Raw genomic sequence first — 13,889 nt, 5'->3', positions numbered from 1 at the left:
TTTTAATTTCTTTGAATTTAGCATGAGTAATGCCTTTGGAACCCAGACAAACCTGGAAGCTGGCAAATCCTGTTCTCTGAGGCTGTACATTGCACTGCTAGCCCTAGGCAAGATTTGCAGAGGAGATCATTTCCATATAAGCAGCCAAGGAAGGGGGCAAATTCTACCTGAGCTTCAGGGACAGTGTGAGCCTGGGTGCCAGGTGTCCCCATGTCAAGTGCTTGAGCATTTCTGGTGACAGCCTGGGATAGTGAATATTTGAAATTTTCCCTGGAACCTTTTGAAAACTGCCCTCAAGGCTGAACCCTGAGCTGATGCAGTGAGAGTTTCTTAAAGAATTTTCATCTGTTGGGCCTTGAAGTTGGCCCAAACTAGCTTAGAAATAAAGTTCAGCTTCTAGTAGAAGTCAGGTGAGGACAAAAAGAACGAGTTTCAATCCTGTTTCAAAGCATGGCTCTGTGGAAGTTTAGTTCACAGGCTCTCTGTTCACACAGTGAGGAGTAAACAGGAATGTTTCAAAGCATTCCTGGAAATTTCTTCCCATGGCTGCCACTATAAGAACATTCTCTGTTTGGTTTTAAAGAGGATTGCTCTTGGATTCAGAGCTCACACCTCTGGCAGCAAGGCCTCAGGGTACAATGAGAAAAATGTCATTTTTAACCCAACAGATTCTTTTGAGCTGAAAAGAAGTGGCCCTTCCATGATATTTTATATTTTCCCCTCTTCACTGCTTCCTTTCTTCACCTCCCCTACTCCCTCTGAAATTTTTCAAGATACTTGGCTTCCAAATGTCAGAAAGGAGCCTGACACTACAAAGCTTTAGAACTTCATAAAATCTTCAGAGTACTGTTTGAATGCCCCAGAAGCATTGCTCATGTCCAAATGCCTTTATTTCAGTCCTCAATGACTGTGCATGCTGACCACCCTCATGACCATTATTGATTCACCTCTGATGTTCACACCAGACTTCTCTTGCTCACATACATGTTTGATGAATCACTGTCTTGCAGAGGAATTGAATTATTTGAAGTTTGTTCCTAGAAAAGGTATTAACTGCCTGTCATGTATTATCTGCAATTTCATTAATTATTTATCACTTGTAATCCTTATTTAGGAAGTTCTAGCTATTCATCCAAGAATGGTATCATGCAACTTGTGCCATAATTGTGCAATCATGTAAAGCAATGAAAAGCTGTCACTATTTCTAGAAGCTGGTGCTGCTGCCTGCCCATTCTTGTCCCTCATCCTACACTGTCCCTTCTTGCTTTTTCAGAGAAGGAGGCCAAGACAGTGATCTAGGTTAGAACTAACACTACAAAGGGGAATCCTGGCCAGGCAGATCTTGTTTTGGTACAGAAAGGAGCTGGCAGCACGGGGAGTTTTTGGAAGAGAATTTGACTTTGTCTTTAGGCAGCTTGTGCAAAGTGATTTAATCTGATTGTAAAATGGCTGCTACCCATTCCTGAAGAGGAACTGCTGTGTAGCCAAAACAACAAGTTTGTGACTGCCCTGGATGTCAAACATGTTTTAACTTCTCTGAGGTGTGGATGCTTTTCCTTGCAGGGCCAAGGGATCTCCTGGGTGCCCTTGGCAGGTCTGTGGCACCACTAGTCCCCACCAAAGCCTCATAAACTGTGTATTTCCAGGGCATATTGAGTGTAGCATCATATCAATACACTGGCCAGTGGAAATGCTGGTCTAATTTTATCATCAGGGAAAAAAAAATCAATCAAATAGTGCCCTTGCCGAGTACCAGTTGGGATATTCCTGTTCACAAAATGGTTTTGTCCTGCCCCACTCTCTGTCCCCAGTGCTGTCACTTGATGCATTTTCTTGTACATTCATAACCTGATCTAACCACGTATGTTGGCAGCAAAGTGTGTGCCACTGCAGAGAGGAGCAGCACTGCTCTTTAACATGCAAGTTATTCCATAAAGAGCAGCATGGCAGAGCATGGATACAAACCCAGCACACTCTGAGGGTCTTACAAACAAATACAAAACACAACATCCAATGCAAAATCACCTATATTTATATTTTCTATCTATATTTGTAAAAATTTCTGTAAAAACCTTGGCCCACAGGACTTCAGCCACTGCCCTCTGCTCCTCACTCAAATGCCAAGCACTTACCAAATGAGAGAATCAATAATGAATAATAGCAACAGGGTTAATTATTTTCATTTCTGGGTCAGTCGTAGACTGAAACACATTTAGAGATGTAAAATAAAAAAGATAGAAAAGCATGGCAGATAGAAGGAAAACCAAGAAACCCAGCATAGTGCCAATTACTAAACAGCCTTCAGGCTTCCTCTTGGCTGCTGATCAGCCAAGGTGCCTTTGAAGCAGATAACTGCATCTCACGTGGCAGCAGGAATGGAGATTCACCCTTGACCTGTGTATTTACCCCTTGTAGAGTGTTTCCTCCAGCTCCTGAGGAACCTGCTGGGTGATCTCCCCCTCTTGACATGCCTTGTCCTCTCACTCTCCCTTTTGCTTTCCTCATTGTCTTCTGGATTGTTGACTTTTGGTTATTTATCTACTTGTCCCTCTCCCAGTGCTGCCCTGGAGGATGCACACAATAGGTTGGATCTTCTGTTTCTCTTTACTCTGGGTTTGAAAAACTAAGCAGCACATCTTGACAAACCACTTTGGTTTTTGACCTTGAGCAGCTTGCTAGTGAGTTTGGTTTTCTGCCTCGTCCTGTAACCTCAAGTCTCTTGAGTACCTCTCATCTTATGTCCAAGATCTTTTCCTATTTTATGTTCCCAGAGCTGTTTATCATGCAGGCAAGGGGAAGCATCAGTTCACTAAAAAGGGAATTATCCATTTAAACACCACTAGTCTGACACATATTGATTTTTATTTTAGGAGGTAGCATGTAAAACATAAATAAAATGCAGGCTTTGGTGGCTTCCTTCCAGGTCAGGTTGCAGCTGCTCCACCACTGGTACCTCACCATGGCAATGTCCAGCAGCCTGTGCAGCCCAGATCCCCAGCTGACCCTGCTGTAAACTTTCCCTGAAGGTGCAATTTCCATCACACCCTTGTGTGTTTAACCCCAAAGTGGTGCAATGCCAAACCTCCAGCCCTCAGTGCTGCTTGTCTTCTTTGGATCCACTGCTGAGGGTGACTCTGTGCTCATCCATTGATAATTGAATGTGTGCTGAGGGTGGGAGTGGGAAATGTCAGCACTCAAGGACAGAGACACCCTGGGACGACTGGGAGGGTCACACAGTGCAGAGGGCAAGACCAAAAATGGGCTCAGAGAAGAACTCTGTGTGTAGCTTTAGATATAGATCCCCTTAATAATAAAAATGCAGCTTCAGGTCCATCATCTTGGGGGCTGATATTAACTTCCCTGCAGTCTTTCTGATTGCCCTGCAGCCCCACTGCAGTGGGTGAGAGTGTTTTGCATTTTCTCTTCACAGTTCCTCCCTGCAGCACCAGGACAGGGTCATCTTTAGCTGCCCAATGAGATCTTCAAGGGGATGTTTTACAGCTCTGAAAGGGTCATCAGGAACATCTGCTGGGTGCAAAGGGTGTGTTATTCAGGGGATCCTGAGGGATCTGATTCCCCTTGCTGTCTTCTTCCCCTGGCCCTGGGACAGTGGCTGTGCTGGGGTCAGTACCTGTGTGCTGGCACAATGCTCCCAGCAGGAGACACTGAGCCCCTTCTGCTGGAGGCTGCCAGGAGCTTCCACACAGGAACTTGCTTTAGTCTGGGAAAGAAACCAATAAACAAACCTTTCTGCAGAAAGCTGTTTTACCCTCTACTGCCCAGCTCTGCTCCCTGTGCTTTAACACCAGGCTGGTTGTGGCCCTGCCATTTCACCTGCTGCTCATGCTTAGCCCCTGCCTGCTTGAAACACTTTAATGCTGACCTGTATTTACTGACAATTGAGCTTTTCATGGTTCTGTGGGAAAGTACATGCTGCTTTTGATCCTGAAGGGAATTAATGCAGAAAATCATCACAAGCTGTGTACCTTTTGAAATCTTAAGCACGAGGCTTTCTTTTCATTTAACGTCTCATTGGAAGTTGCTATTTTTAAAAATCATGGAAAAGCTTTTTGTAGTGCCACATACGTCTTGGGAGGGCTTTTTAAGTATCAACATAATTCTTAGAGAAACTTTTTTTTAATAGAAAAACTTTTATTAGTGCTGTTTTTAAATTTACTCTGAACTTTGCTGCAGTAATGCAGAAGATCAAAGGAAGTGGCTTTCTGCCTTCCAGTCAGCAGAAGTTCAGAGGTCTTATACCTGTTTACAAGAGATTGGTTTGACTTCACCTAAGGGAACAGGAGAGCAGAAATAGCTGACTTACACTGGAAAAAAAAGAAAAGATATGTTGGTGCAGGATATGAAAAACTACTGTAAATTGTTGAAGGCGATCACTGTGCAAATCCATCACACCAAAATATCTCTGATTGTGAGACAGCTTCATAAGTCCAGAGATATTTGTAGTCAGGATGTAAAATGAAATTTTTAGGCATTTGTCTGACACTGGAACTCAGCCAGCCAATTCTGTGGGCAGTTCTTGGAAGTGGCAGGGTTGTCCTTATTGCTCCTGTGGGCTGTCCAGAGCCTGAATGGGAGCCACTTGTCTCTTAATGGATTCTCTCAACCTTAGTAATGTGTTCTCAGGCATTTCTATTTCTTGGCTATACCTAGGAGACAGGCCAGCCAATATGGTGTAAAGCAGCTCTTTTCCACTCACATTTCAATACTTTACCAGTAAGAGTCTGTAGGGTCTTCCTGGAGAAATCCAGGTGAGGACAAGTAAAGCGTACTTTCAAACTGAGTCTTTTTGGAATATGTTTTGAAGCCTTGAAAACTTTTCCTAAAGAAACTCACTCATACTTGAAGAATATTGTAATCAATATTTCAGTTGAGTGCTTAGAGAAAGGAAAAGGCAAGGCAAAGGAAATTGATATCATTAGAGAAAACTGTGAACATATTTTTTATTGCTTTCCCTTGAGGAGATAGAACATGTTCAGATCTTAAAATACTATTGTTTGAAAAGTGAAAATGAGAGTAAAGAGCTGAAGCTGTGTGAACCATTGCCAGTCTATATGAGTCTGAAGTTTTTTAATCCTCAGGACATGAATCAAAATGTGAAATGCTGCATGGGGTGTTGTGAGACTCCTAGTCCTGGTCACAAGGGATAAGGCATGGCCAGAACCTTAATCCATATTATCAGCTCAACCAGATCCAACTCCAGGGCTCTGTGCTGTCCCAGAGCTTTGCTCCTGGGACCTGTCCCAAGGGCAGACAGCTGAGAGACAAAAAGGAGAGACCCCATTTCACTTTCTTGTTCTCTCTGAGCTACCCAGCCGATTTGTCAGGTGTGCAGCACTTCTTACTCTAGAGGTCAGTATAGTGTTAGGAATGGAAATGATGCATAGCCAACTCTTTTTCCCTGATGAGATGTTCCAGGGTGAACTCTGAATCATGCTCCTTCCCATGCAAGATGGGAGAGAAATTTCATACTGGAAAAGTGTCTTTGTACAAGCACAAGAGTCAATATGGGAAGCTCAGAGGGCGTTTAAGAAAACAATCATTGAGGCTCTTTGTTGAATGGAAGTTATGCATGCGCTAGTAGTAATTTTCTGAAGCCATAGACAATAACATAATGTGAGTGGGTGATGGCAGAAATTACATAGGGTGAAATTTAGGGAGCTGACAGCAGCATCACTTAAGGCCTATTTCTGAGGGCTTAATTGTGGCTTAAATAGCCTTGTGCTCATCCTCTGTATAGAAACAAATTCTGTCTAGAATGAGCACCACGAGCACAGAAAGTGGGATCTGATAATCTGTAAAACTCCTGTGTCAGGGAAGGGGAGCTCTGTACTGAGAACAGATGTGGGCAATGCAATTTATGTTGTAACTCACAACCATCAAGGTCTAATGCTGTGTTTTTCCATGGGGTGTGCTGATGTTAGCCCAAAGAGAAGCCATGAGAATATCAATCCTTAAACAAATGGGAAACCTGAGCAATGAGCAGACCCCAGGTGTGGTGGTTGTTCACTCCATTTGTGCAGGAGCTGTGTGGCTGATACCACCAAAAGCAACCCCACTTACCAATGCTTCAGAGACACTTTACTTTTACTGCAGATAGTCTGACTTGGTGTTAGGAATGCCTGCAAAAAAAAGATATTTTTTAAACTCTGTTGTGTGAATTCAGGAGAAATCAGAACTGGATTTTCACATCTGCACATCAACAAAATGGTTGCATGCTGGTTCAGGAAGAGAAAAGGCTCTGAGAGAGATCAGCCTTCCAAGCATTTTGCATAGTGCATGTTGAACAGTGAGGTTTTTTTCAGTCAGTTCTCAGGATGTGTTTTAAAATTGTGACGGGCAGAATTAAAGCTGAACCCAGCAAACTCTTCCTTATCTTTACATGCTTGGATTTCTTGTAATATTTAACTTTTTTCTTTGCATTTCCTGGACTTAGAATTCTTTGTTCTGAGACAGTCAATATTCCCTGTAATGTATTTTGCCATGAGTTCTCGATAAGCATTTTGAACTTAAAGTCCTAATAAATGTTATTTTTGTCAAAAAAGGTAAATTGAAGTAGTCTCCTGAAAGCCACTTTGAAAGCAGAAATATAGATGAAATATTAGGATTACAATAATAGCACTTTTCAAAGCACAAAGCTTGATGGATTTAACTGTTCCCTTTTTAATTAAGAAGCAACCTGCAAATCACTGCTGTTGTCTGCAAGGAGATCTGTTATTCAGATGTCTGCTAAATTGTTTTCATGAATTCTATTCTGATTCTGGGTTTGTTCACAAATTGTCTACTCTTATTATTCACAATGTGTGACTGGGCATGTGGTATATTTTCTGCTCTCTGGTTTAATGACTGAAACATTTTGACAGGGAGTAGCAAATGGTGAATGACAACTAGAAAGCAACATGCAACTTGGGGCATTTGCAAACGTTTTCAAGAATATTAACAGTCAGAAGAACACTGCTGGAGCCTGGGTAGTCTGACCTCCATGAATGATAATGATTACATTCAGCCATTTAGTTACAGATGTGTTTCAGTCAGTTTGTCATTTGTCCAGATCCATTAGGTCTGCAAGCAAAATCATTGTCTATGAATGATGTGTCTTTCAATCTGCCTGAGCTTTGATTTACTTGTAAATAAAGCCTAATTCTGAAACTCGGCCACAGGGGAGCAAGTTTCCTGATTTCCATATCATGGAAGTGAACTAAAATTATGTATTTGTGTCCTCTAGGACTGACACAGAGGTGGGTACTGTGTTCTTGTTCAAAGAGTTATAAATGTGGTGCCAAATTCAGTGTGCCTGCACATTAGCATTAGAAACACTGCATTTCTGAGGTACAGAACTAAACTAAGGTCATTTAAAAATATCCTGACACTTTTATTCACAAATAAGCAACAGCTTATTTTATTTGATGAACCTCATTCTCTGTCACCGTGCAAAACCCATCAAGTTTCTTCACTTCTTCAGCTTGGCAATTGAGAAACAGCCCTATTCCAGTTCAGAAGGTTTTGAGATGGTGGATGGTGTGATTCTCACACAGAATATGTGCAATATTTTTTTTTTCTCTGCAGCCTGGGGTTCTTGAGCTGGCTGAATGATTAAGATTTCGTAACACTGCAGGCAAAATTCCTTCCCTTGATCCACGCTGTAGATATCGTTTGCATTGTCTGCACACATGGTGCTTTCATTTACATCAATGGGAATTCCACATGCTGAATAAGGAAGAAATATTTGCATTCTGGATAAGTGCCTTATTTGGGCACTTATTAATGCTTAACTCACTCGGGCAGAGCTCCCAGTGACTTTGATCTTGCTGGCGAGCTGCCCACTGGGTTTGAAGCCCTGGTTTCAAGAGTTGCTAAATGGCATTTTAATGGCAGGGGTCAGCAGTGATTGCCATACAATTTTTCTTGCTTTCCCCATCACAAAGTTATCATCTGGAGTAAGTCGTTGCAGTTCTTTTTGGAAGATTAATAGCTCTGCACCAGTAACAGAAAGCAGTACACTCACTGATGAGTTTATCATTTGAACTTTGAATCCAGTCAGGAAGTTGAGACGTAAGCTCTTCCATGGTGGTGATTTGTGGTATATTTCCAGTTTCCAGGGTCAGGTTATTAACCAGAGTAACAGTGATATAAGCACATGTCGCAGAGAACATGAATCAGAGGAAGTGTCTGACAAAGACTGCACTTTCCTGGGATGCTGTGAAAGTCTGGCATGTGCCATGGAGCTCCAGGTGCCAGGCTTGGAAACACCACAAGCATTAACAACCTGCATGTGCAGATACAAAGCTTTCCTTGGCACTGCTCTTGGGACTCAAAAGATTTTATACTGTGGCCTGTCTATGGCAGAATTTCATTTTCCTTTAGGATACACAGTTCCTTGAAGTTTTCTTTGCTTTTCTTTATCACTTAGAGGGAGAAAAGCAGTCACAAAAAACCAAGCCAACCACCTCTATTGTATAACTTGTAAGTTTTTAAATGGGTAGAGTGTTCCTCACTTTGTACTTAGTACCAATGCTCTGGGTTCTATCAAAATTAAGATCTCAGAAGACCATAATTGTCTGCAAATCTCTAATGCTTGTCCTGTCATCCTGAGAGTCATCCTGAAACATAAAATATTCTGGGAGAATACCTGTGCTGTAAAATAGAAATATTATTTGAGCTATGCCAACACTGGAAATCATTACCCATAGAAAATTCTGATGTTCTGCCATGTTTCTGTCTTGAACTGAAATAAATACTGAAAAAAATTTATGAACAGGGAGTTCTGAAGAGCACTGTAGTATAGAAATACTTAACCTTTTGTATAGATCCAGTGCAAATGTTATGGGAACATGTTATGGAAAATGTAGTTCAGGTGTCTCTTGCCTCTGTCCAAGTGCAGAATTAGATGGTTTTGCAATGTGGTCTATTGCATGCTACACTCCCTTTAACAGCTTCCACAAAGTATTAAACAGAGAGAAGAGACCAGCAAGTACTTCCCAAGGCAAATTTCAGTCTGGGAAAATCTGATTTTGTTGGGGTTTTTTGGTTTGCTTAATTGACTTTTTTTTTTTTTTTTTTTTTTTTTTCTCTCCTTGAAAATCACTTTGAGGAAAAAACTCTCAGTCATATCTAATAATAATAATAATAATAATAATAATAGTAATAATAGTAATGAATTCAACTCCTCTAGTAATAATGATATGGAATTCAGCTTCATTTTTAGTAGTTGCACTCAGAGTTCTGGTATGTCAAGTTCTCCTTCTACCTGTGTTGTAACAATCTGTTCAAATCCACTGTGATGGTGGAAAAATTCTGTCCTTCACCTGCATCCAGAATAATGCTGAACCCCCTTTCTGTAGGGGCTCCTGGAGACTGAGATTTGAGGGTCAGTAATGTGCTCTGAAATCACCCAAATTTGTGCCCTAGGTGAATAGCCTGTGAGACACAAGTAGCACTTGGGTTGGGCTTGAGAGGAGAGACATTTGTGTTCTGCTCTGGTGGCTTCAGCCATGCCTGGGTCAGGAGGGGAACCTTTAACTGAGAAGGACCTGCCTGACTCTTCTGTGTGGTAATTTCTGCTTTCTACCTTGTGAGGAAAGGTAATTCCCACTGAGGGGCTCCTTTCATATATTTAGGTATTCATTAATATTAATAGTCTAAATAAAAAATGCACCTCCCAAACAACACAGATGCTACATACTGCATGCATTCTGTAATTCTGTGCTTTATGGAAGTGAGAGGCAGAAGCACTGGGGGAAGAAACCCTTTCTCAGGAGTGTCCCTGCTGCTCTGAAGGCTTTATTTCAGCCACTAGGTGATGCAGCAGCTTCTCTTTGTGTCCTGGGAGGTGGTGGAGGGAGAGCTTGGGGAGTCTGGCATATGAATTAGCAATGAGTAATTGGAGAAGATCTGCTCTCCTCTAGAAGAGATACAGACTAGATAATAGCCCTTGGAAAACTAACGAGATGATAGGATTTCCAACTTTACATTTTCTAATTGCTTTAAATGAAACCCCATTAGAAACAGCTGGTCTGATTCTCAACTGATATAAATTGTCATATATTTTTAGATTTAAATAGCACTCGGCTGGCCTACCCCAGATGTAAACTCTGGCCTAGATTATGTGATTGCTATCAGCTTGGAATGGAAACTCCAGCACTACTTTTACAGGCAAATTTATTTTAATGTATTATCAGGAAAACCCAGCATATTTCCAGGTATTGTGTATCTGAAAAAATAATCACCAAGACAACTAAAGAAGACAGTTAAAGCAATGCATGTATCCACATCACCCCTGCTCAGGGCAGGGAGATGGAACTGGAGCCCCAGCCACGTGCTGGAAACAGGTACCTGGGGCTGGGTGCTCTGAGCCAAGGACATCTCCAGCTTCCTGAATCCTAGGAATGAAAAAACCTTTGTATTTTTCATTATCTGCTGAGACCCACACAGAACTGGAAGTACGTGGAGTAAGGTGATGGAAAATAGCTTTTTAGTAAAAGTGGAATGAATCACATTTAAACAGATTTAACCCGTGAGATGTTGCAATTCTTGTTTGAAAGGAAATTAACAAATGATTTGTTGCTCATTCTGGGCCAGATTCTCATCTACCTTATATTCAGAAAAAAAAAATCCTAAATCTGGCGGTTAATGTTTCTTTTTCATTGGAGCTTGGATGACTTTGAACATTGCTATAGCCCCTTCCAGCAACATTGTTTTTATAGATCTTTGACCTGTGTTGAAAGAATTGTCTTTCTCCTGGATCTAAGGTCTGAGGGAATTGGGTCACAGTATCTGAAATCTGCCCTGATGCAGAATTATAGGGGTGGGAAGGTTTAATTGTCTCTTGTTTTTACTTTTATGTGTTGTGTTTGTTTTCTAAAGAAGGAGGAAAAAAACCCAATTAGAGCAGGATTAAAGAGGGAGGGAGAAATATTTTCCAGTAACCATGAGCTAACCACTGATCTATAGTAGATAAGCCTTTTATAGGCAATAGGTCTATTTCTGATCTAACTTAAACTAATTTCAGAGTAGTCAATGCCAATATACATTGCTTTAAAAGAAAGACTTCAAATGAGCTCACTCAGGGAATGATATAACACTAAAGTTTTTAAATATTTGAAGCTGTGGGAGTTATTTTGAGGAATAAATTGTATTTAAGAATTGGATTCCAGATTATTTTCCAAATTAATGACAACTTTCCTGCATGTTTGTTGTTTTATAGAATTAGACAATCAAGCAATATAGAGCTTTCTGAGTTATAAAGGGTTAGAAACCCAAAGTCCCATGCTGTTGATATCAATATAAATATATTTAGCAATAAAGGATTGTGGTATTAATCTGTATATTGATCAGCTAAAATTATTAAAAATGCCATATTAAAAAACACACTTTGTAATGGGACATTACAATTAAAATTTTCACATCACAGATGGTAAATATTCTTCGATAGTAAAACATTAGGTTGAAACTTGGAAAATTCCTAAAATACAATGGACTGGTTGCTTACATTTCTGTCAATGCAGACAGCATGAACCACTGCTCACATTATTGTTATTTACATATCACTATTTCCTGTCATCTGTTTTGAGTCAGCCTTGCCCCAGTTCATGTTTGAATCACAGCCATGGCTGGAGAATGTTTTGCCACAATTGTTTCCACTGCACTTCAAACATACAAGGCATTATTAACACTGACCTTGGGTTTTGTAGATGAGTTGTTCTATCAAAACTTAAGTCTGGGGATGCATTTTATTTGTCTTGATGGAAAACATGAAGGCAGTGCACAGGAAATCAAGACTGGGCAGAATATTACAAAACAAAGAGTTGGCTTTTAGGCTTTGTAAATTGAAATCTCTCAGTTGCTTTCAGTACCTTAGAGGTCTCATGCTTTTGTGCCCCACCTTATAGCTAAAATTTACTTTCTGAAAATATGAAGGCCAAGGTTTTCACAGAGTAATATGCTTCCAAGAGGAGTTTACATTAATCCTGTAAAACCTGTTGTAAAGTGGGGAGGGTGGCCAAGTGCAGGGAAAACACACTTGTATATATAGATAAGATTCTATTTCAGGAAAGAAATAATCCAGAATTGACATCACCTGGCCATCTGTCCCAGTCAGAATTGTATTACATTCCAGGTTAAATTAATCTATACATTTTTCTGGACATATTTAGTGAGATTTTTTTTTTTTTACTTGGAGCTTATGTTGATCTATTGATAACCATGTTTCTGAAACCAAATGAATTGAATGCAGATACACTTAAAAATCAGAAATATTTGGTCTCATTTTCTTCTCTCCTTCCTTTTAAGAATTTATTTTACACTGATGAATGTTGATGTTTTTAGTGAAGTTTCATCAAATAGTTTCTGGTATTGCTAAGATGTTTCTTCATGTGCCATAAATGATTGTATCTACATTCCTTCAGTTCAATCACTTCAGCTAACTCTGTGCTGGAGACAAAGGAACTTTTCTGATGGGTCTGGAGAGCTGTGGAACTGGTCTCTGGGTGCATATCATCATGGAGGAGAGGAAGAAAAAAGGAGAGAAAGGAAAAGCAAACAAGTTACAAAACATTCTTCCCTACTTCTGATCTGTTTCCTTCTGCCATTCTCAGATTATCCTCTCTGTCATGGACAAGAGTGACAAATCCAGTTCAAGTCAAAATCTGATAATAAATCTTCATGCTTATATTGCTGCTTCCAGCTCTTCTTCAGGACACATTTTCAGAGGAGCTGCCAATGCCACTTATCAGTGAGTAGGACTGAGGGGTGAGAATTTGAATAAGGATAAAATAAATTCGAATAGACCCTTTAAAATCACAAACCTTGTATTGTTCTTTGTTTAAGGACCCAAACTGGAACATGCATTTTTCAATATTTACTGATTTTCCATCATGGCAGAGGATGACTGTGGCTTTTACTCTTTTTAATCACACCAGGTTTTAATCCTTTGGGCTGAAAGTAGAAGTTACACTCCAGATTTCAAACAGCAGAGATTTAGGAGCCATTCACTCCAACACTGTCGCCTGTAAGGGAGGGACTGTGTTTGCTCCTTGGAAGCTGGTAACATGCCCTGATATCCTTGGAGGAATAATGGAGTGGCAGAATGCAAAGACACCACAGCCTGACCTATGGAAAGAGGGGCTGCCTGCTTTGGGAACACCAAACCTCTCATTCACAGCCATCCCTCATGCTGAGTGAAGCCATGGGGGAGCTTCTGGAGATGCTTTCCTAGTATCCAAACAGAGAATGTGCCAGACAATGTGCCCCCAGCCCCATGGAGGTTGGTCCCTAATGATTCTGGTGTTGAGTCTGCCCTCCCTGCTGCAGGGATATACAGGAGCCCATTCAGCTGAGCCACCTCCACCAGCCACCAAAAGGCTCAGTTTCTGAGGCCCTGTCATAATTTCATGTTTGTGGGAAGTAATTATCCTAAAAATGCAAGGAACAAAGGGAATTTTTTTCCCCTTTTAATCCTCTTGCATCTCAGTTTTGCATCTGTAAAATGACAAGAATATACTGCTGCTCATGAAAGGGAAGATGTGTGTTGTATTCCTCATGAATCATGCAAGTGCTGTGTGATGTCCCACATTCTAGTTCAGTGTACAAGGAAACAAGCAGTGCTATTGTCAGAGCTCAGCCTCCAGAGAGGTGGGAGGGAAAAGGCGGAGAGGTTTTTCCAAGTGAGAATATCTAAGGAAAGCACTGACTAATTGCTCTTCCTGCAAATTGTTTCCCCCCCCTTTTACTTAATAAGCAGGGGTTCTTGAGGAATGTATCAGATGTATCATAGAAGGACAAAATTTATGTTCCCATGCATAGCAGGATGGAGTGAAAACAGTGATATCTGGTGTTTCTGGACTTTGTGAGCATGAATTAAAATGAGATCTGCA

The sequence above is a fragment of the Erithacus rubecula genome, assembly GCF_903797595.1.
Source record: "Erithacus rubecula genome assembly, chromosome: 11".
Classification (NCBI taxonomy): domain Eukaryota; kingdom Metazoa; phylum Chordata; class Aves; order Passeriformes; family Muscicapidae; genus Erithacus; species Erithacus rubecula.
This window is presented reverse-complemented; position numbering follows the sequence as displayed.